At 39.3% G+C, this 27248-nt stretch overlaps 1 protein-coding gene across 2 annotated transcripts in view; it reads left to right on the top strand.

The window, feature by feature from the left end:
* The window catches only part of LOC126865049 (protein-tyrosine sulfotransferase), a 181405-nt gene that overhangs the window by 1274 nt on the left and 152883 nt on the right, over positions 1–27248 (top strand). Inside the window, exon 2 of one of the 2 annotated variants that reach the window (XM_050617112.1) lies at positions 15018–15141. The exons of the other annotated variant lie outside the window; for it this stretch is intronic. The gene's annotated coding sequence lies outside the window, so the exon portion shown is untranslated. The remainder of the gene's footprint in view (positions 1–15017; positions 15142–27248) is intronic. 2 annotated transcript variants of the gene reach the window in all.

The raw sequence follows: 27248 nt of genomic DNA, 5'->3' as shown, positions 1-27248 counted from the left end.
AGGGAATTTGTTAGCGTTCATAATTTGTAACTTGTTAAATTTAGCTGATATGAGTACAATCGTATAAGACGTAGAATCAACCTAGGAGACGCATGTATCGATTTTTTGTCAGACATTCCATTCTCTGTTCATTCAATAACATCCTTACACTGTTCCGTTAACTCCCAAGTCGATCGTCGCAGGCTGGTACATAATATTTGCTGCTAGAACGCCGATGAAAATAGCCGCTAGATATTTCGCTGCTACGAGTGGCGTTCAGCTGTAGACGAATTATCCTTGTGATGCGATTTCACCGAGGAGAGGGCGTCATTAGCATCCGGTTCGAATGCATTGTGATATTTACCGAATTCACGCTTTGTTCACCTTAACGCGTTACGAAACTGCATTCCGTGAACTTTAGCCCTTGGAAGAGTAGGTCTACGTTTACGTGTATTATTCAATCAGATTGTACACCGGTAATTTCTATATATAGTATATTTATGTTCTACTAATATGTTAAAATCTATTTTCGTTCATACGGATCCGAGGAAACCCGCGAGATTAAATGAATTTTGTTATCACGTAGAGTAAAAATATATATATATATTTTTTTTTTCGTTTCGTGGCGAAGGTTAATGTACTATCACTATATCTTTCAAAATTTTCATCTATTTATTCTTTTTATTTTATATCGAGTTGAATGATAAGATTGTTGGTATTTCACCAGTATATATATATATCAAAAAATGTTATAAAAATACAACGTAATGTATTCTTCGCTAAGTTCAATATCTTTTAACAATCTCAATCTTTTTTTTATTTTAATATCTTTCGATTAACTATTTTTTATAATACGGTGGAACAATGTCGCCTTGTTTTGTATTCTCTGTCGTTGATGTTTAATAATGACACGAGGGGGAGAAGGAGAGTATCGATCAAAATAAACATAAAACTGCTTATGAAAACGAAAAAGTGGAAGAAGGAAAAAGAAACACGTAAAACTATAAAAACGCGTGTACGTGTGTTACACCGAGGAAATCTACAATTATTTCCAACGACGAATTTTGCTGCAGGGCCGCACGCGTGCGCTCGTGCACACGCTTCACCGGCGAAACTTTATGGAAATTTCGGAGCGGTTACGCTCGCCCCCGAGTGCTTCGTTTAAATTTCATTATCTCGAACACCGGCTAAATGACACGTCTCTCGTTCCCAGCGACGACACCAAAACTTACCTCGTCCCCGTTGGAAACGAATTAGGTGATAACAATTGTCGTTCGAGTGTTCGTTATTGCTTGCTATTCGTATCCACAAGGTATAAATAAAGGGTAGAACAAGAGAAAATTACATTTTATTTTTACCTCTTATCTTGTTTATAATTTTCCGTATATTATTTTCCATTTCGTTATCATATTATTAGATTATTCATCGTTATCGTTTACTAATCTTGTTTATAATTTTCCGCATATTCTTTTCCATTTCGTTATCATATTATTAGATTATTCATCGTTATCGTTTACTAATAGCAACAACTGCAGGATAACAATAGGAAGTGAAATAGGAATACGTGGAAAGATGTAAAATTTCATTTTTACCTCTATTTTACATTGGAATTATTTCTCGTTATTTTTCGTTAATTGTATCAACAAGACGTTCTCACGATACATGGACAAACATAACGTTCAATTGCTATCTTTAATTTTTCCACAAATTTTCCATATTTCCTGCTATTTTATTCGACCATTTGTTCATCATTGGCCTGCGTAAAATTTCGTTGATAACGTAGACATTTTTGTTTCTCTTCTTTTTAAATAATTGATTTAATTGAGCCGGCTAGGAAGGTTTCTACGTAAATGGTTATATTGTAAATAATGGTAACGCGAGCGCGCTTTTTGAATCATCAACGCCGTACCCGAATGTGTACAATGGACCGGTTTCCGATATTTGAACGCGATACACCTTCCGCGGTCGACGAGCTTTGTCCATAAATCAGGAAGTGCACGCGAGTACACAGCGCGGATGGTTACACCCTCTCGTAATGCGCTCGTACACGCTTGAAAAATCATAGGCGGCTTTAATGTTTTTCGAGGGGACCGACGTGGTTATCGCAACACCGGTTGCGTAACTTTGCATTTTATTGAATGTTCTTCGTTACATGACAAACTGAAAACTGAAAAATGTAGCGAGATGTAACGTGGCAATTCGAGTATTTATATACGAATATTTCTCCACTATATTATCCAAACGTTTACTGAACAAATTCGCTTGAAAATCGAGTTTCTCGTTAAATATAGATACATACAGTCATTTAACGTGTAATAATATTTGACAAAAGTAATAATTGACAAAGAAACAATCTATGTATTCGAAACTCTGCGTACATTTGCTAATATTATTTGTACCTTAACGTAGCGATAGAACGTTCGTAACACACGGGTATCTGGTTGCTTTATAGCGCTTTGTGTGCTTTGTACATCTACCAAACGAATAAAGTCTACTATAGCGTCCACGTACATCGCTAACGATATTTGAACGTGATGTCGACTGGTATTTGTTAAAATTCCATCAAAATTCGACATAAATCGTCGACTATGATCGTTACGGATAGTCGTATGTGTGTTTTCCTTTTTTATACTCATTGCTCTTAAAAATCATAGTTCGTTCAGATCTTCTAAGATGTTGCGCGATACACGTAAATAGTGACTTGTTAACGAGCGTTCTTTTGGTCGTTTTCTTCGTGTTATAAATATATTCCCGGCTATTTAATTCTCAAAGATTGTAAGTGCTGTACAAATTACACGTCATAGTATTTTTACAAGTTTCCACTATATACAACACGTCATTAAGCATCAGGAATATTACGGATAATGCAAGAATGTCGTTTAATACTTACGTCACACTTGTTTACATTCAATCCTAAAGAGATAAAACGCAGAATGTTGATCAGTCTCGCAGTATTCCGTTCGGTCAGGGTTTCTAATGGAAAACCCGTCCAGCACTTTCGCGTCGCAGATTAATCGACTATGAAACGGCGAAACTGGTTCTCGGTTCATCGTGTAATTCCAAGCACGCGTAACACGGCCGCGCGAAACTTGAATCGCGGCCGTAAAAACGCTCTCTTATTAAAGATTGCGTTCGACGTTTCGTTTCATTCATCCGGCACACGCACTTCTTGTTATTCGACCGTCGTTTCTAGCTGTCAAATTGTTATGGAGTCACGCGGTAGAAACTTTCCTTTTCTGACTACGGTATCGCGTTATATCCATGGCTTTATATAAATGGCACATCGATATAAAAGGGTATTTGCTCGTCCATATTATTACCAAGTACGTATATTATGCGATTTGTTCAATTTATTAGTACGCCGTAGCGAAAAATATCTCCGTGTTTCCATAGTCGAGCAATTATATTCAACTTGTTGAATCAACCGTAGGTTCATCGTCGACTTAGATTATCCGATTTGAATTTGAAAATGAATATGTGGCGAAACGAGAATGCCAAATATGTCGAAGTACCTGTCACGTAAACTTAAGGGCTGGTTGGTGAAATAAAATAGCTGAGTCGTAACACAACTATTAATTTTGTTTTAAGTAAGCTTTATTATGAATTCAGCAATCACAACGGAATACACACTGAATTAACACAAATCACAATTCACTCCAACCACGTTATGTGAAACTTAGTTACGATGATACGTTAAGTACGCGACTGTAAGGGTAGAGATCGGTAAAGATACGTTGACTATTCTAAGGATACGGAATAAGTGAGTTTTACTGACGATACCGTGTCTGAGGAAGGCTAGGGGTGGGTGTGTCTAAGGACACGGGACTATCGGATTTGTTGATGACAATTTTGGTTAAGGAAGCGAGGGCAATAGACACCGTCTCCGATTGGATAATAAGACGGCTGGTGGACCAGGAAGGGTTTTAGCCGCCCTCCTGAGAAAGTTGCTAACGGAACATACCAGATGTGAGGAAAATCAACTTTCCATGTTAACACTTGGTAGACGATAAACGTAAAAGGAAATCCAAGACAAGAGATACTCGCTTGGTCCGAAGGACCTTAACTATGAAAATTCCAAGACCCCTGGTGTGTACTTAAGACTACCGAGGATACGCGCCAAGGATGTGCAGACATCTAGGTGCCATCCTGTCCGCGGTGTGTGGCCTGGTCTCTGATGTGAATTGGCGTTACATACCGATCGCTGTTGTCATAACCGCGTTCGCTTAAAAGATCGCGGTTAAAAGGTAAAAAGCTAGAAAAATGTACCGAATGTCCAGCTGGACAAATTGTAAAGTACAAATTAAATAATAATAACAAACAAGAAAAAGGTAGAAAGCGAAGTAAAGGCGGCGAAGGGGAAGGAAAGGGAAATCGTTTTTGCTTTTGGATAGAACGTTCGTGAAAGAAGTGGCATGAAAACGCGAGGATTAACGGCGCGCGCATTCGCGGGAGAAATTTCTTGCCGTTTACCTTCCCACGAGTGTATTTTTGCGCACGCGAATCAAACGCAAGCTTTTCCCCGCGGGCGACCTCGTTTAATAGTTCCGACGATTCGCTAACGAGGTTAACAACGAGCCGCTTGTTTCGCGTCGGAAATAGAGTTGCCCCATTTGAGCCTAAGTCTTTCCGAACGCACTCGCCAAGTTCCTGTTCGTCGATTCTATCGATCATCGTCTTACAACGATAAAGAAAGCGACTAACGACTAAAGCGTATTTGAAAGACGAAATATGAAATCAGGCAAATAGAAAAATTATACAGTGTCTGACACCTATGTAAGAGGGTTAGGTTTTCGAGAATTTCTTTCGACTATTTTATTTCTACTATAGGATTTATTTATTCGGAAATATTAGAAATTAGGGTTTCCCATGATTACAATCCTAAATGATAAATTAATCGATAGATGGATCTATTCTCAATAAACAAGAAACGATGGTTATTTAACATGAACTAAATGCAGTAATGTGCTATAACTAAGACAACTAAATAGATAATTCACAGCTCACAACTAATAGTTTACAACTCGTAACAACTTGGCAACTCGACTCTCGGCTCCTCACAACTCGACTCTCAATTTACGACTGTCTGTTAATTCGTCCTTTTCCCTTAAGCATCCCTTTGTCATTTCTCATAGCCCCGCCACGTATGTGTTCCGTAATAGTCCACGGTTATGGTTACGTAGGCCTTCTTCCGCTTAACTATTCGACTGAAGGACCAAGGACACATTGAGGTTTCCAGAACCTTTTTTGGCCTGCCGACACTTGGGTTTTCTCGCAACATTGTTTATGGTTCACCCGATATTTCTTACGCAATCTGTCCACGATACTAAGCTACTGCGTGAAAATTACCATTCGTTTCGTTCTATTTTATCCTCAACTACGATCTTTTTCCCTTTCGAATAGATCTGTGGCGGCACTCGACGACGCAACTTTCCGCCGGCTTCGCGACACAAAGCGCTATACCATCAAAGCGTAAGGCCGACGTGCCTAATGTATCATCGTTATCCTTACGGTCCTTCCGAATATTCGGAAGAATGCATACGCGGCAATGGTCGTGGACGTCTACAAACGCGTGCGTAGTGATGATATCGAGGAGCAACAAAAGAAAAGAATCTATCCAAAGATTCATTTGGTTTTGAACAGCGAAGTGCGAAGGGTGTAGTGTAACAGCGAAGCAAACATAGTCGAAAATCGTGGATCGTTGATTGTTGGCTGTTGGTTATTAAATAAACTATATTGTTGAACATCGAGAGTATTTCTTGGACACTTACCCGCTAAACCACCTCAGATGCAATTACAAATGGATAGAAAATAAGAAAACGAAAACTGCAATTATCCGATCTAGACTCCAAGGATTATTTTAAAACGCATTACGAGAACAAAGATGAGTGGTATCTGTGTCAATCCGATCGCATCGAGATTCTCCAAGCGTCTTTTCACTTGTCTATTATCCAGTCAGCATTGTGCTTGATCGAACGCGATGAAGTTTTAACGCGCTTCGTTCCAACTTATCGGTCGAACTTATTATTCGCGCGGGAACACGGAATAGAATTAAAAAGGGGGCGAAAGCGGATTCAGCCACTCGAACACGGTATTGTTTCAGAAAGATCGGTATAAGCCCGTACTACACGAAGCGAGTGTTTGATTGGGTCCTGGAACGGTTCCGTGTAATCGGGACAGCGATAATTTTAATTGAAATTTCGATAGTCGAATGAACATTCCGGGATTGAAAAGGCAATTAAGATCGAATCGACGATATATCGAGCCGGGTGACGCAGGTTCGTAATCGAACTCGGTTTTGCCACCCCGCGTTCGATCTTTTGGTTGTTCCTGCGAACGATTTGGAAAATTGAACGGCGATATTCGGATCCAGTTCGTTCGATACCGTCGTTAATCACGGAAAATGGTTTTTGCCAGCTTGGTTAACGATCCTCGCCTTTCCATTCATCCGGATAGCATCGAATCGTTGCGTCGATCGAAAACAGAGAACTGTTAAAGAACAATGAGTTGACGCGTGCACACCGTGTGCCTTCTTGTGTAATTGAAGTAACATCGTTAGTGAAACTTTGGTCACAAGCTGCAATTTATTAATATTAATAAATTCCTCTTGCATTAGATTAGCCTCCTTAGTTGAATTATCTTATTTAGCATCTTTCCATTTTTCGAGATACGTCGGAACATCCGAAGCTTACTGTGTCTTGTTTCTCGTACGTGAAGCCGTATCGAGCACAGGTTGTTGAACGAGGAAAAACAAAGGTTACGTAAAGAATATAATGAAACTTCAGTCTTCTTCAGCGTTGAAATAGTACATAGAATATTTTCGCTAAGAAGAGTATAGCAACAGATTTTGATAATAAAACGAATCAAATTTTCGAAGTAAATTTTACGCGTCAGAAGTTATCTCATTGTTAGTCTGAAGATGTTTTTACATTCGTGGTACGTTTGCGTGAAATAATACGTAAAAATGTATAAAGTATCCAACTTGTAATACTCATTACGATATTTACTGGGTAGAACAAATCTCCGTTTACATTCCATTTTTCCACTTGCTTCAATAGAAATATCAAATCGTATAAACACTCGTAATATATTCTATCTGAATTATCCTATTGCGATTAAACTGGAAAATTTGCGAAAGGGAATTCTACAATCTACAACTTGTAACTTAGCGTTTCGTTGATATTATTAGTTGATAAATAATAGTAGCCCGAAATGGTTCCAGGAAGAGGAATCTGTCTTTTCTTTTAATTTACGCCATTTACACAAAACGCGAAAGTGGAGTAAGCAACCGTGTAAGGAATAATGGAACGAACGTTCCGTGCCGGGAATTTCGCGATGTAGAGTAATGAATAGAGTCGTTGTATAATAAATACATAAAGGAAGAGCGCATCAAGCCGTCAGCTAATAAAACGAGTAAACAATAAATTGACTTAATAGCGCGTCATGTAGCGGGAAACTGGAACAGAAGTCTGTCGGACACGTACGAGCCACGTGAACTTTGTCTTCTCTTTCTTACTAACATTTCATTAATATCGTTGTTATTTATTGTCGTTGTTAGTTGAAGATTCCGGTGGAACATTCGTAGAGTCGCGTTTCTTTTCCAGAAGTTAGATAAATACACAAAAAGCGGCACATGTATATAAAATTCATACTTTGTTGGAGTTTTTTAAGAAAATATCAAAGAAGTTTTTCTAGTAAAGGAACTCAAACGATGGGGCTTGTAGAATTCTGTATTAAATTATGCTACTGAAATAAAAATTCATTAGAGACTACTCTCAGAAGCGTACAGTCTACAGTCGAAGGTTCAGTTGACCTACAGTTTCTTCGAATTTTTAAAATTCTACCATTCTTATACCAATTTCTTTTTCTAAACTCCTCGTTTAATATCGGCCATTACTTATTCTTTTTTCTTTCTAATAAACTAATAAATTGTGTATTTTATAAACGTTCCATGAATAGGAGAACGTTTTTTGACTCGGTCGAATTAATGTACATGCGTGCACCGGTTTTTCCATTAAGTTTACGACGAGAAAGGAACGGAAGTCTTTGGTCGTCGGTTTAAATGCTATACTTTAGAATATTGCGTTTCGCGGCCTATAATACCCTGGCCACACGGTGCATTATTAGCTTTTAAAATGCCCTACACGAAGCAAAAGATATTGAATCGTTACGCTTTGCCAGGAAAATATCTCTAAGCCAGCGGATTTTAGCGAAGAATTTGCAGCAAACATAAAAAAAATTTCCAAGTAGAAACATCCATATTGTTTCGTATTATAAATTTATATATATCTTATCATTATAGTTTAAAGATTAACTTATTCACGACACGATACTCTATTATACGTAGCTTTGATAATTATCAATTATAAGGAATACGATCATTGCGATTCGATTGTGTAATTTATAATTTTACAATTAAAATACATCGTGTGAAAAATAAACAAGTTACGTTTAAACGGTAGCGTACGTATTTTAATTCGCGAAGATTGTCGAGCAGGTGGTTGGTTTGGGTTTAGAGATAGTAAAGAACAGAGGCTCGTTTAAAAGATGATATTCGCGTTTTCTTGACGTTTCCCATAAACACCGGAAAAACACCTGCCTCTCTGTGGACCCGGGTCGTTTAAATATCTGGTCGTCTCACCTTTCTTCTCGCGTAAATACCGCGTCGCTGTACCGTGGTTCCATAAACAATGTTGACTGCGCGAAACACAGAATCTTATCGCGTAAAAGTACAAGTTTCGTCCGCTTTGTTTGTCGTTCCGCCATGTAAATTTAATATATCTCGTTTAAACGTCTGCGTTTGTTCCATGTAGCTTATTACGTGAAATGAAATAATCGTTCAAACTAATTTTGCTTATTTTTTTTTTTTTTTTTTGAGATAGAAATTACCTGTTATCCTTCCTTTTTTCTAATCAGATCGTTGATTAAATGAATCGTCCTTGTTTCTAGCACGTTTATGGTATAAAGATGTTTAAATTGGATATTTATTGCGATCGTTGCAATATTTCAATGGTTGATCGGTAGAGCATGGTAGTTGGCTCATTGAATTCACGGTGGAAGCCCGCGAGGCGTTCTTTAAGGCGTGGTTCTGATAAATTTCAGCCGCACCAACTTCATCTTTGTCGATAACTTGGAATTTCAGAAGCTCGGCTGCCTGTTGTCGAAAACGATAACGCGAGATGAACTTTCATAGAGCCTCGCTTCCTTCCGGCTACGATTTTTGCTTGTTTTCACGACAATTGAATTGATTTTGTAAATTATTTGTTTATAGAAATCATGGTCGTAGCTTCTTCTCGCGTTACTCGCATATCTCATCTTCTTTTCTAAGAATTTTACATCGATCGCGAACTAATTCGAACGTTATAGTTGAAACGTCAAACGTTACATTTTTAGATGATGATAAAATCAAAGATTAGAAAAATAGTAAATCCTTTTCGTAAATCAACGAACATATTGCTCGTAAGTGTAAAAATTACATGTTTAATCGTTGCCAAACGTCTGAAATTTTGTACAATACGATGTAATATAATTTCAATAATTTTAATAAATAAAATAACACTTTCTCGTATATTCCTTCGTACAAGCTAACGCATTACTGACACTCGCATGAAACGAACACACGACAGGGTTTGCCCGTTTGCATCGAACCCTAATAATTCTAAACACTCATCATCGCACGTACACAATGTTCAGCACACAGTCTCCTCTACACCAAACATTATCCTCGTTCTCGACTACTCAACAGCTCAAACACGATCCATGGATCGAGCAGTATGACGCTCAAACACAAGACGATGCGACGTAGAGACGTTCCATGCGCGATGGTGAATGATCGCGCGACCTAAGCCAAGCGAGCTTATCCGCATCATTCACCGTGTGAGACACGTGTTTGCGAAGGTTCTTTGTCGTTGCAGGCACATTTGCAGAGCGCGGCCGTCTGAATAATAGCTCAAACAGAGTGCAAGAGGGATTAGGAAGCGGCCACAGGGATAATCCTGGGCGAGGCGTTCGTGCAGCCCGAAACGAACGCGAGTTTCGAAACGGAAAACGGGGTAATTGGATCATGGTCCCTTTTCACGGCAGTCCGACTTTTAACTCGATTTGTTCCCGCGGCCGTTTATTCGTCCACGCGTCACATCGGGACACGGAGCCGCATGGAATTCGAACACGCGAACAGAGACCGCGTGTTTAGGATCTTTGATCTTCGTGTTATAGCGCAGTTGATTTTTCTCGTTTAACACGTGCGTTATTGTATCTCTGGAATCAGCGTATGTTTTAATCTAGATAGGCATTTATTTTCGCCGATAACGTTCGTTTCGATACGTTCGTGTTCGTTGTGATTTTTATTTTTCTATATAGTTTTGTCGGAACCACGTGTGCATAGTAGCGAAAGTGTTAAATGCGTGTTTAATGCAGAAAGTATGGAATAGTTGGGTATCTATTTCGCTGTGTTTATGAGTCGAAGCGTTGTAATAGCTAGAATCTAGAGAACGTTGTCAGAGTCAATTATATAGCAAATAAATTAACATACGGTTGCTAATAAGTATTAGATATAAGTAGATATATTTGATATGTACAGGTTGAGATTGTCTCTAGTCTAGAACCAGTGTTTATTATCGTTCGTTTATGAATTCTCCTTGAACTCTGTACTTTCTCCTTTAATTCTTCACTTTCTCCCTGAACAAGTCGCTTAAATATGTCAAAACGAGGTTCCTTGTCGATCAAGCAAATTTTCAGTAGCACTTCGAAGTATCCATTCGTCGTAAGTTCTAAACGCGAATATCTTCTGTCATTCAGTTTTTGATATATTACGTGAATTTCTGTTGCAACTAACGGTACCTCAGCAGTCAGCATCCACGTCCAAAGTAAACGATTCATGCGCTGAAATTGGATCTACAAACGAGACCATAATTAGTGTGCGTTTGGGTACCTCTCGCAATGTTCCATATTTTTAAAAACGAAACATATCTACGTGCGATGTTATATTTTCATTAAAACGTTGTACCTCGAGTTTATAAAGTTCAAAGATCCCAAAGATAACTTTCAAACAGAAATTCTAAAAACAAAGACTTATCGAAATGGACACGTTGAAAATTCCAGGATCGCAGCTATTTATTTTCCTCTAAAATTTTCCTGTGTTTCAATCCTGCGACCATAAACCGTTCTGTTCCAGACTGGGCACTTAAAAGAACTATAAAGTTCACGTTGGAATCTTTAACTGTTAATTGCTCTATTAAATTATCGACGCGTTCTCTTCGAGACTTCGCTTCGCGCGCTATAGTCTTACATCTTTTAGAGCGGTTCCATAAAATATGGAAGAGAGTCGTTCGGCTAACGTAAAACGTTTACTGGTTCGATACAGAGTCGTGCCGAATGGGACGATCATTCGTGATCGAACGCGACCGTTTCGACGAGAAGTACCACCGCATCGAGCTTCGTGACGCGTAGAAAAGTGCCACTTCTGAACTGCATCCGTGGCCTCCAGGCCGGAAATGGCCTTCTGATTCGAACGTCCAGTCCTGGGACTCGATGTTCTCGTGTAGTTGCTGTCCTCGATTTACTTGTGCGGAATTTTATTGCGCTCCTACGTGGCTTGGACGAGGAACCTCTGATCGTGATTTGAATACTATGTAACCGTGTCGACTTGCTGATTTTTCAGGTTTCAGAGAATATTTGTAGGTTTTACAATATCGCAATGCAAGTTTGTTAGGACTTTCTTTTCTTCTTTCTTATCGTGATTTCTTTTTCTGCGCGTGACTCTATGTTTGTCAGAAACGGCTGTCTGTTTTTTACTACCGAAGAGAAAAAGAGCGATCGTGTGAGTCGAACGTAACCCGGTTATATCCTGATTTGTATTTTCACCAGTTCTTTCTAACTCGGTAAGACACGATCTTGCGTTAACGCGACAGTTCACTTTCAATTAGTTCTCATTCATTACGTTACTTAATTTTGTTGTCTCTATCGTAGTTAGTAAAAAGAGACTCCAACGATGTGCTTTATATCGTTCCATCCCTGTTTCTTCCTTTTCTTTGATCCTACAACTTTGTAAAGTTTAAAGAACTTAAAGTATTTATTGCATCGTGATAAACTTCCTTTCTCTTAATCATGACGATCTCTTCGATTAAAGGAATCCAGAAAACTTCATTTTAAAGCAATTAAACGTTTCCTCGCAGTCAACAATTTCTTTCTATCGACTTGAAGAAAAGAAAAAAAGGAAAAGAAGGAAATCGAATCGAGTAGAATTCAGTTTAAACACACCTACCCCGAGAAATCGAAACTCCAACGCAGGTTCGATTTCCGTGTAGCAGACGTGCCGGGTCGTTGCACGTCCCAGAGACAGGTAGTTTCAGCCTTTAGTCTGGCTAAAATCGCGAAATTGTCCCGAATATCCCTAAATTCCGCACGAATCGTCTCGTAGCCATTCAGACGAAACGATTCGCCGTACCTGGTGTGCTGGAGCGCGGGAGGGAAAGGGACACCGAAACTGGAAATTTCCCAAAGTACACGGCGACAAAGTGGCCGTAACTGTGCGCGCCAGCTAGTTCAGAAACACACGTCGCGCGATACAAACATGGAGCGTTCGCAACACACGCACGAACGCCAGGGCGAAAGAACGGCTTCTGGTTCGCACGGTGCTACACCACTTTTACCTCTTCCACCTCTCTCCTCTACTTCCGTTCGCCACCTCGTCGGTTCTCTCTCCACTCGCAGCTTCCCTATTCGCGAGCCAGGCGCCAGTTTCCAACGACGATGTTTCGCTTTTACGTTTCTCCCCTCTAACAACGACGAGTTGCACTTTCCCTCTCGCCTCGCGTTCCCTGCCCTTCCTTCTGCCTATTCCCGTGTACTCTTCGACGAACGTTTTGCCTTCGTTTCGCCAACTCCTCCGATCTCTTTTCTCTTGCCTCCGCATCCTCCTCTTTCTCGTGCCACGAGAAATCCCTCGGGGGATGATTTTGATTCTAAAGAGAGAGAAAGAGAGGGAGAGAGATGGAAATAGCATTTGGAAGCGCACAAAGTTGAACTTTGTTGGGATTTTTGTTTTTTTAATTGGTTAATCTCTTAATGAAATCTCTTTGTGAAAATGCACAAGCCTGAGCGAAACAGTCAATCAACCGTCACTTTGTACTAATAAACGATTGTTGAGAATTATGGATCGTAATCGCCGAAATAAATACGTAGGAACATTTACATTACACGTAGAGATGATAATAAAATAATTTTGTATTTATTTAATATGCGATTTACAAGATGTTCGTAGATACCCGTTACACGTGTTTCAGCGCTCTTCTAGTCTCGTCGTTTCTTCCACCGTATGGAACAGTGACATTCTGTCGTTCTACGAGACGCTGCGCACGCGCATACTCACGCTCATATATGTGTATCACTGCTACACGCTTGATCCGGTGTAACACACAAAATTACATATATTAGGTTGTCCGAAAAGTTTCTTTCGTTTTATGAGGAAATAATAGACGCACAACGTTTTCCTGTTTTATATTATTTCGTCGAATTACGTACGATCCATTTTGTTCTGTTGAGATAAACACCGTGACATTTCACACACTTGGTTTCACGTTTGTACGAAGGTGCACTGTTGTAAAAAAACACGTTTGCGAAAGAAAGACACTTTCCGGACAACCTAATATTTCAATAACGATCACGTTTTTTCGTATTTACAAAAACATTCGCTTTTTCTACTATCTTGCGTTTTTTTACACTCGATGACTTTTCTCCTCGCGTCGCTGCCATTTAAATCAAAGGTTGTGTGTAATGGGGTTGGGTGGGATCGTATTTCGACGATACATCGGCGTATTCGAATAGGCTTTTTAGTCGTAAATCTTTGTATCTTGCCGGCCATATGACTTGGGCTTGGCTGTGTTCTTGACACGCGCGCTTTGTAATGGTACAACACACATACTGGTGTTTGCGAACAGTTTGCGTTCGTTGACGGCACTGACGTTTTCGTGAGGTTGTATATCAAAGGTTGTAGTTTGTGTTCTGCTCTCAGTTCGTATCGCTGTATAGTCTGCACACGATGATATTTTGGCTTACGATCAATATACCTGTCGTTCGCGAATAGTTTTCGTCTTAATCCATTAAATGTATCAAGGACAAAGCAACAATTTATATTTTAACAATTTATAATGTTGTAAAGAATTTCTTTGGATTTCGTAAAACTATAGAATCTAGGCGGGAGAAATTGTATCTAAAAAAATTCTCCTTCACAGCCGTAACATTGAAACCAGAATTGCATGATGTAAATTAACATTACGTTTATCCTTAATGGGTTAATAATACTCGCACTTTTCCATAACACCACGATTCTAAAAATTTCACGCGCACGACGGACATTCTTATCACGTACAACCAAATTTTCGTGTCTCACCGCAATTTTTGTTCTACTTACGCAGTCCTCGCATCCTACCGATACTTTATCATAAACATTTATCCGATTCTCAATTATTCACACGAATTCTCATGTAATATAGCTATCTCAGAGCTCCAAGAGACGAGCACAATATCGTAGAAGCACACGATGCGATTGTACTGGTTCAAACGTACTTGTACGAATAAATGTTGAAGAGGAAGAATAACAAGAAAACAGACTAAGAGAGTCGTGGTTCTCGTATTTCTCGTGTATTTCTATCGAGGTACTCCTTACTCTTCTCATTCGTCCACGTCGATATTTACGAACGTGTAGTGATGGAAGTTGGGAAGCAAGAAAGGGAAATCACGAAGTGTCCCGCGTGTAAACGAACGTGTCAGTGTCGACAGTAGGGAAAAACATCGAATCGAATGGAGAACGGAGTTGCATATGACAGTGCATTTGTACGTGTGTATTTTCTCATAGATATAAGAATTTAAATATTAATCTTGTTTGGATTTGATCCGCGTAGTCTGTTTAATTTTCATCAGAGTTCGCTTCTCATAGAAATTTAGTTCTCCTAGGAATTTGCTTCTTATTGGAATTTACTTCTCACCAAGTTTTGGTTCTTATCAGGATTTTTTGGTTCTCTGCAAATTTTAATTTTTGTTAGGATTCAACTCTCTGAAAACTTTGCTTTACGTCGGGATTTCTTTTTCGCCTGAATTTCTTTCTCGCGGGAATTCCAGCCTCTTCGAATGTTGGTTCTCATCGAAACCGAAAAAGTATATGATACAGTAAGTAAGTTTGCATGTCCAAGTATTCGATGACGTCATTTTAACCCACATACTATCGTATATAAAAATTTCAAGAGCTCTGAGATCTTCTAATCGCGCATGGAATTCTTTTTCCTTCTTATGTACGAGGTATGCGTAAAAAGCTATGTCTGTATGTGTCCTTCTTTCATCGTCTATTTCCGGTTTTCTCGCATGTTTTTGCTTCCTTAATCCCGGAAAATGCATATCATTGTACGAGCATGATTGACCATAACTTACGATTATCGAGGGTCCGCAAGTTACTTTATCATCGGGCAATTAGTTAATTAATATGGTGGCAAAGAACCGTGTCGAATAAGTACTCTTGTATCCGTTGACTTTCTACCGAAAGCTTCATCTTGTACGAGCGAAAAGGGGATCGACTAATTGACACGGTGTGGCAAGGGAAAAGGCTGGAACGCTTTGGCCCGGCGCGTTTTATCGCGTTTGATCGAAGCATTAATGGCTTCTCTGCTAAAGGAGAGATTGGTTAATTGATACGGTAACGGGGCAATTAGTCGCTCATTGTTATGTTTTATCGCATTTTCACGCAGGCTCGATCGAACCGTTTTAATGCAAACAAAAGATAGGTAATCAGCTTTCCGCGAGACTATTCGATTTTACGACCGCAGAGATCCATTATATTTTAATATTCCACTTGCATCTTTGTGTGACTTCCAGAGCAAAATTTTAACCTACGATATAGAAAAAAACAAGGAGAGAAAAAAATTGTAAATGAATAAAAGCATACGGAGGAAAAGAGAGAGAGAGATTTCAATCGATGGATGTCGACCCGATCGCAATGTTCTTTGTTATCGACACGACGTGTTACTATATAACTAAAAACCGAAAAAAAGAAAGGAAAAAAAGAAAAAAAAAGCGAACATGTGCAGAAATAACCCGTTGCTTGATATTTGTATGGAACGGTGAATTTTTCGTTTCTACAGCGACCGATATGAACCATCGCCTGTGATATCGATAGCCACCTTCGTGAGGTACAAGCTGTACACGTATACCCCTGTTCATAGGTATCAGGATCTTTTTTGGACAAAAGCAAGATGAACTCGACGAATCGTTGGGAAATTACTAAACTTTATTTGCAACATTAGACTATGAAGAACTCGTATATTCACTATCGCAACATAAATCTTACGAATTATATCGCTGTCTGTAGATACACGATTCCACGAGTCGGATTTAGATTTTAATATTTTAATATCAAGTCTGACGTTCTAAGTAATGTCTGTACATGTCCTAATACCTGAGAACGGAAGTGTAAGTTGCGCACGCGACAAGAGGCCAAGTAGAACAAGACGAAAAAGAAAAAAGAGAAAAATGGCAAAAGAATTAATGAAAAAAAAATCGAGTTGGAACACGTCCAATTTTTGCGATCCTTCCCTGTCGCGTATCCCGATTCCCTTTGTCCGATACAATGGAGCGGTCGCTTTGTGCGCGCTGCGTAATTTCGGCTCTCGCCTATTAGCCAGCCAACGAAGAAATAATTTACCACGTGGATTCTCCGCTGAGAGAACGTCACGTCTCGTCCTACCACTCCGCTAACTCGAACGTCCTCTTTGCCTCGTTTATTCTATTCTTTTTTCTTGCTTTTCGTGCACGTCCAATCACGTCGGTTCCTTCGTTTCACTGTCTCACCTCTTCAGTTTTTCGCTTCTGCACGATGTTTTCTGGTCGACGAGGGATATAGTCTGATATCTGTATTACAACATAGAAGAAGTAGGTCCTGTTGATCTAACTATTGCAGACACGTGGAACGCTTTCAGACATTTAGGTCAGGACGAAACTGGAAACGTGCAATTATATATCGGATGATTCTCCAGGGCCACTGTAGCCTACTAGTCGGTAACGTGAAACGATCCTTAACTGGATGTCACCGGATTACGGCGAGCAAAACGGAAGCTTTACAAGGCGCCTGGGAGCAATACGATGTAACGCTTATTATGCGCTACCTCGTCGTTTCGAGTTAAGGAGGAAACGTAGCCCGGGTATTTGGGCTGCACTCGCCACGGAAATATGTTAATGGCTGTACAGAGTTTAAAGTTGCATCTTCAGTTTCGCATGATCCCGTTGTGAAATGCTTTTCCTTTTGTTATTTAACAATGTGGCTCGTTTTGTCGTTGGAAATGAAAGTCGCTCGTTTGTTGCTCGCTTTTAATTCCTTTGTCCATTGTACACAGAATTTTATTTCTTTACCGTGCTGTTTTTCATTCGCTGAATTTTCCCTCAGCGTCCGATATTTTCAATACGTATAGATTTATTTTATTTAATTTTCCTGCCGATTTATGCTCCTTCGTGAAAATTCGATATTTTTTATTCCTTTTTTACTCTCAACGAGTTACGTAACTGGCAGAGTCGCAGCAAACTCGATTTCCCTATGCACATCGATATATAAAGGAGGAAGCCATGCATCACCATATCTCATGTATTATCTGGGCATACGTTACACGAAGGAAATCGACTTGCACGCCTGTCTTACCAAATTGAAGCTGCTTCGCTGGCTGGCTACGTCAAGTACAGACAGCAGCGACATACATCACGATATTGGCCATGAATCCGTGTTAGATGCACCTGGATTCCAACGAACTGATAAGAAATCCATTCTTTCTTGCGTCTCAAACTTTCATTCTCTTTTTCAGAACTAATAGTATTTGAAGTAAACTTGGAAGTAGTTTTTCAATTTGCAGTGTCTCGATCTTCTATATATACGTTCTTAGGTAGTTACGATTCGCTATTAGCGACGAAAAATCTGTTCAAGAGCTCCAGGATAACGTTGCAAAGACCTCAGACTTAGCTAGACAATAAAAATCACGCTTCACGTGATATTTTATTAACCGACTACGTAACACTTACTCTTTGTTTTTAAAGCCGATTAGATCATTCGTTAGTTCTCTTATATCGAGGATGAAAGTGGTCCACGCGATGAAAGGAGGCGGTTTCCGTCCGAGGAAAGTCATTTTTTTCCTCTCAAAGGAGCTTCACGAAAATTACTGTCGGCTTCGTGGAGCCTCGACTTTATTTACTCGTATACCTTGCAGCTTACCTTCCCATTTTGAAGAAATTCTAGACTCGAAGGAATTTCAAAGAGGCGTTCTGCCTCTAACGACAAGCCTCTTCCACGTACTAGCTGCATTTAGCGTTTGTCGAGCCAAACAAGAACCGATTTTAACCAGGAAAGAACACGTTTAGTATCCTGCTTTCATTTTTAAACTATTCGTTTAATTCTCTTCACACCGTGTTAATCTGTTAACCAGACCGTCTCAAATTTTAGTGGCAAATATAATGAAACGACAGATGAAAAAAGTCGAAGGTCCATAATTAAAGTTAAATTGATATAACCAAGGAATTGAGAATCTGAAGATAATCGGTGAACAGTTTATAAATCATTTCGCGTTACGTGTCATGAAACACTCGTTCGTAGTACGTTTATTCCTCTGAAAGCTGTGTGAGTATAGAAAATAGAAATCTTTTACATCGAAGATAAAATGGAGAGAGTAGGATACAAACTTGAGAGTAGCGAGAAAGAAATCTCCCACTTGGAATCGATTCGCGTTCTTGATTCTCGGTACATGCGTCACGGGACCGCGTTTACTCGAGAAATTCCAGCTACGTTGCGAAGATGCGGTACTCGGTGACCGTAAACTTGATAATAAAGTCGCGGGACGATGATCACGTGGCCGAATATACACGTTAAAGAGGCCACGAACTCGCGAGAATAAGAATTCTTATTTTTATTCCGATATCTTTTACTTAATGAAAGGGAATACAAAATATCAGTATAAAATAGAACAAAACGATAATTAGATATGTTAAAACAATAAGAGGATAATGCAACACACCGCTACACGACGAAATATAATTCAAAGACTATTATTCAGGATCTAATTCAGGCACAGTTCTTTCACATAATGTATCCTAACATCCGTTCATTCTTTCCTTTTTTATTTTATAATTCTTTTCATTATCTTCAGGAAATGATCTCGAATTCTTCGCTCGAAATTTAGTCATACATAGTAAATAATCGTCCAAAATTCCCATCCTTTCAAACGCGTTTACAAGTTCTTGAATATCGTGTCTCTTTGACTATAGAGAGAGGCAATTTGCGATTTAAACGTTGGATTCGACAAATCGAACAGGACACATAGCTGCAGCAATAATTCGATTTCCCTTGTTCACTCGTATGATCCTGTCCGATCCAGCGTCGATTGACGATGCTTTGACGGACGTTCAACGTTCTACAAAGATTAATCCAATGGGTTTCATGGGACTACCCTTTTGAGGATTCGAAGATCGAATAACTTGCGGCTGGTATCAAGGTTTTTTTCATTCGTGATTTTCGATGTAACTGACCGGTGATGAAGGACACGGAAAGATCGAAAGGTAATCTTTTTCCAATCGATCTCGCGTGGAAATGGAGAGAAATTTTGGTTTTCGAAATGGATGTGCGTGGGAAATTGCGAATGTGAATCGAGCGTCAACGTGATTGCTTTTTCCAAAAGTAACTTTCGTAGTTTATAGCCGCGAGTAATGCAAACATTTTCGAATGAAATTGAATGGATGATTCTTTTGAAAATAATAATACAGAGTGGCAGAGCGGCAAAGAAAATTATTTTGAAATTTCATTTCAGTTATTCAATATTGAGGCGATCGATAATAAAAATGTTATTGAAATTATTATTTAAATAGTCGTTGAATTAATGACGAATTTACATTTATATAACAGGAGATTTTCCGAAAATAACGCACATGTCGCGGAAGAGAAAATTATTTCGAAATTTCATTTCACATATTTAATAATCGTGATGATTATTGCAGTTTAAACGATTGTTGAATTATTAATTCGAATTTACGTTCGTATAACACGAGCGCTTCTGAAAGGAGAATACATGTTGACACGTCTAACGAAACCGAGCATTTTTCCAGCATAACGAAATCTCTCACTAAACTAACGCGTCCGCGTAGAAAGTAGCTCGTCAGTTGACGTAACGCTTTTGAGCAAGCTGCCGAGAACAAATTCGCACAATGAAACTCTTTGAACTTCTGGATATGCAATACAGATACTGAATTCGCGTTTCCTCCTCGACGACTGTCGTTATTTTCATGTCTTTTAGGGCTTCGATAAGCTCGTATTCCCGTCACGAACAAGCGAATTTCCATGATACTAAGAGCTTTGAAAGTCGTGTATTTGACACCCGAGTTATTCGCATTGCGAACAATTTTTTAGTCCATCATAATGTAGGATCTTTACTACAATTAGTTTATTTACAATAAATGGATTAAACAGATGTTGGTTAAACAGAAAACGATGGTTGTTTACCGTGAGTTAATCACAATAACGTATTATAATTAAGACAACTAGATAATTAATATGCAACTCTCGTCACCACGGATTCAACGCTCTCTCGACAACGCAATGTGCACTCTCTAATGTCTCAAGTCGCAATGACTGTTAATTCGTTTATCGTCCCTTAGCAACCTTTTGTCTTAGCCTCGTGTCTTTTGTCCTAGCCCCACCACGCACATGTTCCCCAACAGCTTGTTCATAATTTGCCCGACACCCCCAGGAGGTCCCTCGTCCACGATACTACAATAATTATCTTATTTTGATCATTATAAAAAGTTTAGTAACGCAGGTCACCGATGACCACCGTGGCAATTGTTCTAAATACTTTTGTAATCCCTTGCACCTAAATATTAGGACACATTCATAAAAAACTGCTACAATTAGTTCGAATCCTTTCGTGTGTCCGCGTATTTGTCTCTCTCGTATCAAACGAAAATGTGTCCAACTTCAATCATTCCGAAAATTTTATCGAGTTGTCTCTAAAAAAATTCTACTGTGTCTCGAATAACTTCATAACGCTGGCAAATGTATAAAATCGCCGGGCGGCAATAGCGTGGAAATTTCTAAGAGATCGCTCGGTTAGATCCCAGCTACGGAAGCTCCCTGGCAACGGGTCGCGTTCGAAGGGAAGCAACAGTTGCAGGAGCGAGACGGTTCACGCGAATCCGCGCAAAGTGGCTCCGTGGAAAAGCATCCGCGTGTAGATCGACCGCTTTTGCGTTCGAGGTCGAGCCGAGAGGGATGGCTCGGGGACGGATGGCTCGAATCCATTCAACCCCGTAAATTATGAACGCGTACTCTTAAGCAGAGTACGCCGAAAATTCCTAACATTTTACGCGCTGATGTTTGTGCATGCGCATCTTTTAATGGAACGTCGCCAGCGATACGTCGCAGGCGATTTATTTGTCAATTGGGTCGTTTAGTTGGTTCTGCAATTCATGGCCAGGATTCGTCGTAGGCTGTAAGAAGGACGTTTTTTGATATTCGTAGTAGTTTTAACACGTGTTTGTCCATTACAGTGATTTTAATTGGATTTCGGTTTAACACATCGTTGACTGTGTATCGTGGAATATATTTTACCTCAGTTTTCGCATATTATTGAGAAATATGTCAAATTAAATAAAATGTAAAACATCGGTTCGAACGATTCCCGCCCTCGACGTTTAACAAAGTGAAATCGTCGATTTACGGTTCGCGTCAACAATGTGTTAATATAATTTTAACTTAACAAAAAAACAGAAGCAAAAGCCATTTCATTGTTTTATCATGATTTATCCGATTTCATTTATGAATACGAACGATTTCATTTGTGAGCTTTTTAACCTTATGTTAATCGTATTGATAATTTACGGTGTTTTCTATAAATTGAATTTGCTTGGAAATTTTAAATGCCTAATCGGTTTGGTATTTCAATTTCCGGAATCGATAGGAGAGTGCTTAGATACGAGTGTTCAAATATTTTGGGAAATGAATATACGTGATTCGCAAACAAGCTATTCGCCAAAAATGGTTGAACGAAGCAATTTGCGGATGCTAATTGAATGTGACTCAAAGTGATGAAAAACGATAAAAAATATTTTTTAGATTCAATTTTAAACGATAAATAAATTGCTGTGCAAGCAAGCGGATATATCTTTAAATATTACTTTCTACGTTTTCGCACTATTTGGTTAGAAATATGATCTCACAGGAGTAAATTAAATACATCGTATTCTTTCAGAGAATTAATTGTAAGATTTCTTTTACGTATCCCTCCTCCTGTTTCTTTCTCTTTTATAAATGGAAAAAGTAGACAAATTTTAAACGCTACAGTTTCGTTTAAAAGGTTCATTGTAAAATGTCTTTACGTATCATAATAGGGAATTCCGCTATTAAAACCGAAACGATCCCGGCCGAGTTGCGCGTTGTAACTGAAAACAAATAAAAAGCTGGCTCCATGGCGCGGTGTAACGAGCGCTTAACACGATGCAGATCATCGGAATGAAATAAGAGCAACAGCGCCGTGAGACGCAATCGTTCGAACGGCTGATAAAAAGGCCCGATGTAACTGGGACGATATGATAAAAAGCGGACTGGCAAATGAGCCGGGGATAATTCGACGCCGTTTTTAATTACTTGAGCGCGACATGGATTATTAGTACATCGCTGGGAGAGACAGTTTCTCGTGGTTAGACTTCCTCGTATTAACACTTTGACTGCTTAGAACGCCACGGGAGTATTTTTATTATTTAAAGTATATAATGGCAAAATAATAATAAATCGATGATGTAAGACGACATTCTTCTCCAATGGACCGTTTATCTTATTGGTGGTCACGGGTGACCACTGTGGCGCCTTGGTAACAGTTGATAGCGGCATATTATAACAAGGCTTTGTTTATTTCAACAAACCATTCGCGTTCGCTGTTTCGTCGTAAGCAAAACGTGCAGAATATATCGTTAAAACGTGTAGAAGATATTAGTAAACAGCATTTGCTGATTCTATATATAATAGTTAGGTATGTTCACACTTCTAACTTCAATTATATGATCATAAAGCAGCATTTACGATTATTTTCTAAGCTGTGTTTATAATAATATTCGTATATTACCCTTTAAAGATATGAGTGCAAACACTGTGCACCGCTAGATGCAAGATTGGTTCTCATTTTTTTTTATCGATGTTCTAATAAAAATGTTTAATCGTTCAATGAGGCACTTTTTATTTCAAAGTATCTTCTATTTATCGGTTATATTCTAAATCCCCTAACTGTCAATTTTCGTACAATTTTTACGATTGTAAAAAGTTCAAGCGCTCCGGTCTCCAATGACCAACGTGGCAGTCAAAGAACCACTAACTGGTGTGTTGCGAGTATTTTAAAAAGTTCAAGTCACGAGTATAATCGATAATTTGGAATCAGAAACGTAGTTACCATTGTAACGGCGGTTACTAATGTTGGAGGCTGAAACTATGCGGAGCGCGACGTCTCTCGTGACATATGCATTGACCTAAAATCCTGTGAATTGGAGAGAGTTGAAGACAATCTTCGTTCCATATTTATCATCAGCCACAGCTTTTATAATCGAGTTGTCAAAGGTGCGTGAACACATAATCGTATCACGAGTGGCAAGATCACGTTCGAGAATCCCTGTTGGCAACATGTAACACCTCTGTCGCGTGTGTAAGCGCTGCACTGGTACAAAGGCAAACGGGACATCGATTACAAACTGTTCATTTCATGTGTATGTACTGCTGAAATTCGCACCCCTTGACGCACTATTATAAATTCGATACGGCAGATCTGACGCATTACAGGCCTGATTAATGATGCAACGCGTCGTTTCTAACGTTACAGATTACGCGATAAAATAAGATCGTAACATTAGCAAGCATTATGACGTGAAATTTATTTCCAATCATTTTTTCCCATAGATATATCGAGTATCAATCTTCGAACTTAGTTTTAAATTGATGTTTTCTGCGGTTACTTAGTTTTCAAATTGCAAATAAAAGTTTAATCAGATCGTATGATTCAATTTATCTTGGAATTAAATGCGCTATAACAGAGGTCGGAATTGAACTAATTGTAAAATTGTATCGTGAAAGTAACCTGCAAATCAAACATACTGCATATAATAACGTCCACGTCTCGATACTTTTATTCGTTAGCACTGGATTGAAAGAAAAGCATCGATATCGAACAAAGCCAAGAGCACTCCAAACGAGAAACAAAAGTGCGTGGCGGAACAAAGCTCATCGGCGCAAAACCTGGCAACAAACAAATCGAATCGAATCAACAATTCGATTGCAGTTTCGTACTCGAAGTTCAGTTTATCGAGTAGCTTTCGGAGCAAGCGTATCGCCGGCGAAAGAAAATTTGCAAACAGCTCAACCTTTTATGTTCCTTTGTCACCGCGATATCACAGTCAAGCGGATTCTTCATCGCGTAAGCGTAAGTAACGTTTGTTTCGTTCGTTTCTGCGGAACTGCAACGAAAGCTGCAGCTGGGATTAATCTTGGAACTGAAATTCAATTCGATCCCAAGAGGGCGAGAGAATTATTTATCGGAGCGATCCGATCTCCTACCCTTCGTTACAAATCGCGTGGCGGCACGCGAACTGACGTTACAATTAGCGGCGTTCCGTGAAACTGGGATCGATGGTGCAATTACGCGTAACAGGCTCGGTAGTTCGCCCCCGATCGGCTTTGCCTTCGCACCGTGTAAATCTTGGAAAAGTCTCGTTTTCTATCAATTGATAATTCGACCTTTTTCAGTCACTTGACAAGGTTCGTGTGGAACATTAATTCGTAGAATTAATAGCGTAGCGCGATAAAATTTAACAAAGTAAGATCAGGGTACCGATATCTCGTTCCATTCTTTCAGTTTTAGCATGTAAAGTAGATTCATTTGCATCAAATTTAATAGATTCTTATCATACAGATTTAATTTAATAGAAATTTCTTTAGTCGTGTTCGGAAAGTGATGGATTTAACAATACACGTAGATCAATCGTAAATTTAAGATAGAGACATATATATATATATAGTAATAAAGAAAATTACCGGAAACGGGTAATTTTGAACTCAATCGTATTTTTCATTATCGATGGATTTCTTACGATATCTCTGTTTAAAGATTATTTTACTCGTTTCGACAAGAACAGAACGAAAATAGAAAAATTCGGGGACAATAGCTGGGTTGAATCGAGAATTTCGATCACCTGCTAACACCAAATCCATTGAAATTCATAAATAAACGACCATCTCTGATAAAATCGAGCATATTCTAGCCTCGGGTGGTCTGGAGGGTGCAACGACAGCTGAATATCGCCGCATCGACGAGTCATCCGTGTGTTCCATTAATTTAATTCACCGATGCCTGGTAATTCATCAAGAGTACGCATCGACGAGCGTTGTATCTTGAGTGGACATCGACGTTTCACGTCGATTCGCGGTGCAATTGGGACAATGTGTGCGTAATATCGTGTCCACCGATGGAAATCGCGGTGGTAACGCCAGCACGAACAAATGGAAGGACAAATCAGGCTATTTCCACGATCGTTTCTGGTCGAAACTCTGCGATTCAGAAATTAAGATCGCATCGGTCGTCGAGAGACAAATCCGCTTCCGGGGACACGTCGTTTGCAATTCGATTTGCGTCGACTAGTTCCAAACAATTCGGACAATTACGATCTATTAATTTAGCCCCAACTATTCCGCTCGGATTAACTAAACGTATTTCCAGCAACACGTGGAATAATTCATGGATCTATGAATTACCGGTAGGTTAACAGACGACGTCAGGATTCTCGCCAGCCATTATCACCAAGTTAATGAAATTATTTAGCGAGTTTAGTTGTGTAGAAAAACCCTCTGTCCGTTCCCGGTGGTTCAGTTTGAAACTTTACGAATTAGAGAGATTGGTCGAAGCTACACGGAATCTTCAGATCTCCTTGAGTCTGTTTCTTTGAGTCTATCGTTTCATGGTTCGTTGAAGTAGGACACTGATTAGATATTTGCCATCGCTGTTCCAGTGCAAATAAAAGATAACAGACTTGGATGGGTTGTTTCAAGATTTCGGTCATGAGGTCGCATGTTGGTCCCCTATGTTAGCGTCCTTTCTAGTATAGAATAGTATCTTTTGTAAAAACAACGTAGATAACGCGTAACGGCTACACTATATTCTAATCTTACTTTGTTAAATTTGACCAAACTATGATTGTATGTTATCGATGCTACATTTTCAGATTGGTTCAAAATTTTATTCATATAATTAACACAATCGCTTCTTATTAAAACGTTCATGAAATTTCAAACTGTTTTACATAAATCACGCGATATACACATAAAAGTTTTCTATAGTATTCCATTCGAACATATTTAAACAACGAGTACATGTACTTTTAAAGACGACTTCTTTAGTCGTTATACTTGTTATACTCGTTATACTCGTAAACAAGTTGCTGTCTTAAGTGGCTAAATGGAGCAATGAACGAGTCCTACACGAGACCGAGGCTCTGCGGCGACGATGCAACCGCCATAAACACTCATCATTTGCGCATTTGAAAAGACTAGAGTGTTTATGAAACGCATACAGACTCCTCGTTTCGCAGCCACTGATGGCCAAATAACGATGCCGAAACGCGATGATGTTTTGTGATGGACGCGTAGAGAAGGAATAAATTCGCAATGAACGCGGTGGTGGAACGATCGCGAGGGGAGAAGGACATTTACAGTAGCCGGTTCGGTAACAGCGTACTGCGTCGTTGTTCATTGTTTCATTGAAGGTCGTTAACCATCGTTAGCGGTCGTTCGTCCGCTTGTCGACGTTGGTTTGCGGACCGCCACAGAGGCCGCGAAACACGCGGCAAAATCGTTCCTCCGCGGGAACCACGACTCGCTATCGCCTCCACGAACGCTTAACGATCGTTATTCTCGCAAAAATTATGGTAATTCGCGAGACGATGTTCCGCCAAGATGCGTGGGATTTGTTCATTCACAGTTTGAACGTTAGATTAAATTAGAATTTCATCTTTTACAAGAGAGCAGCGTCAAAATTCAATTTGAAATTTCCGTGAAAATTTATGAACTGGTCTTATCTTAACTACTTCGGTAATTAACATGCAGATCATTAATAAACATTAATAATAATAATAATAATAAAGAGAATTCTCAAAACTGAAAGATTTCAAAACTGAACGCACTTTTGTCGGTGTAACGCGATTCTCCTTTTCATCGCGTTGTCTTGATT

The sequence above is a fragment of the Bombus huntii genome, chromosome 4 (assembly GCF_024542735.1).
Source record: "Bombus huntii isolate Logan2020A chromosome 4, iyBomHunt1.1, whole genome shotgun sequence".
NCBI lineage: Eukaryota > Metazoa > Arthropoda > Insecta > Hymenoptera > Apidae > Bombus > Bombus huntii.
This window is presented reverse-complemented; position numbering and strand designations above follow the sequence as displayed.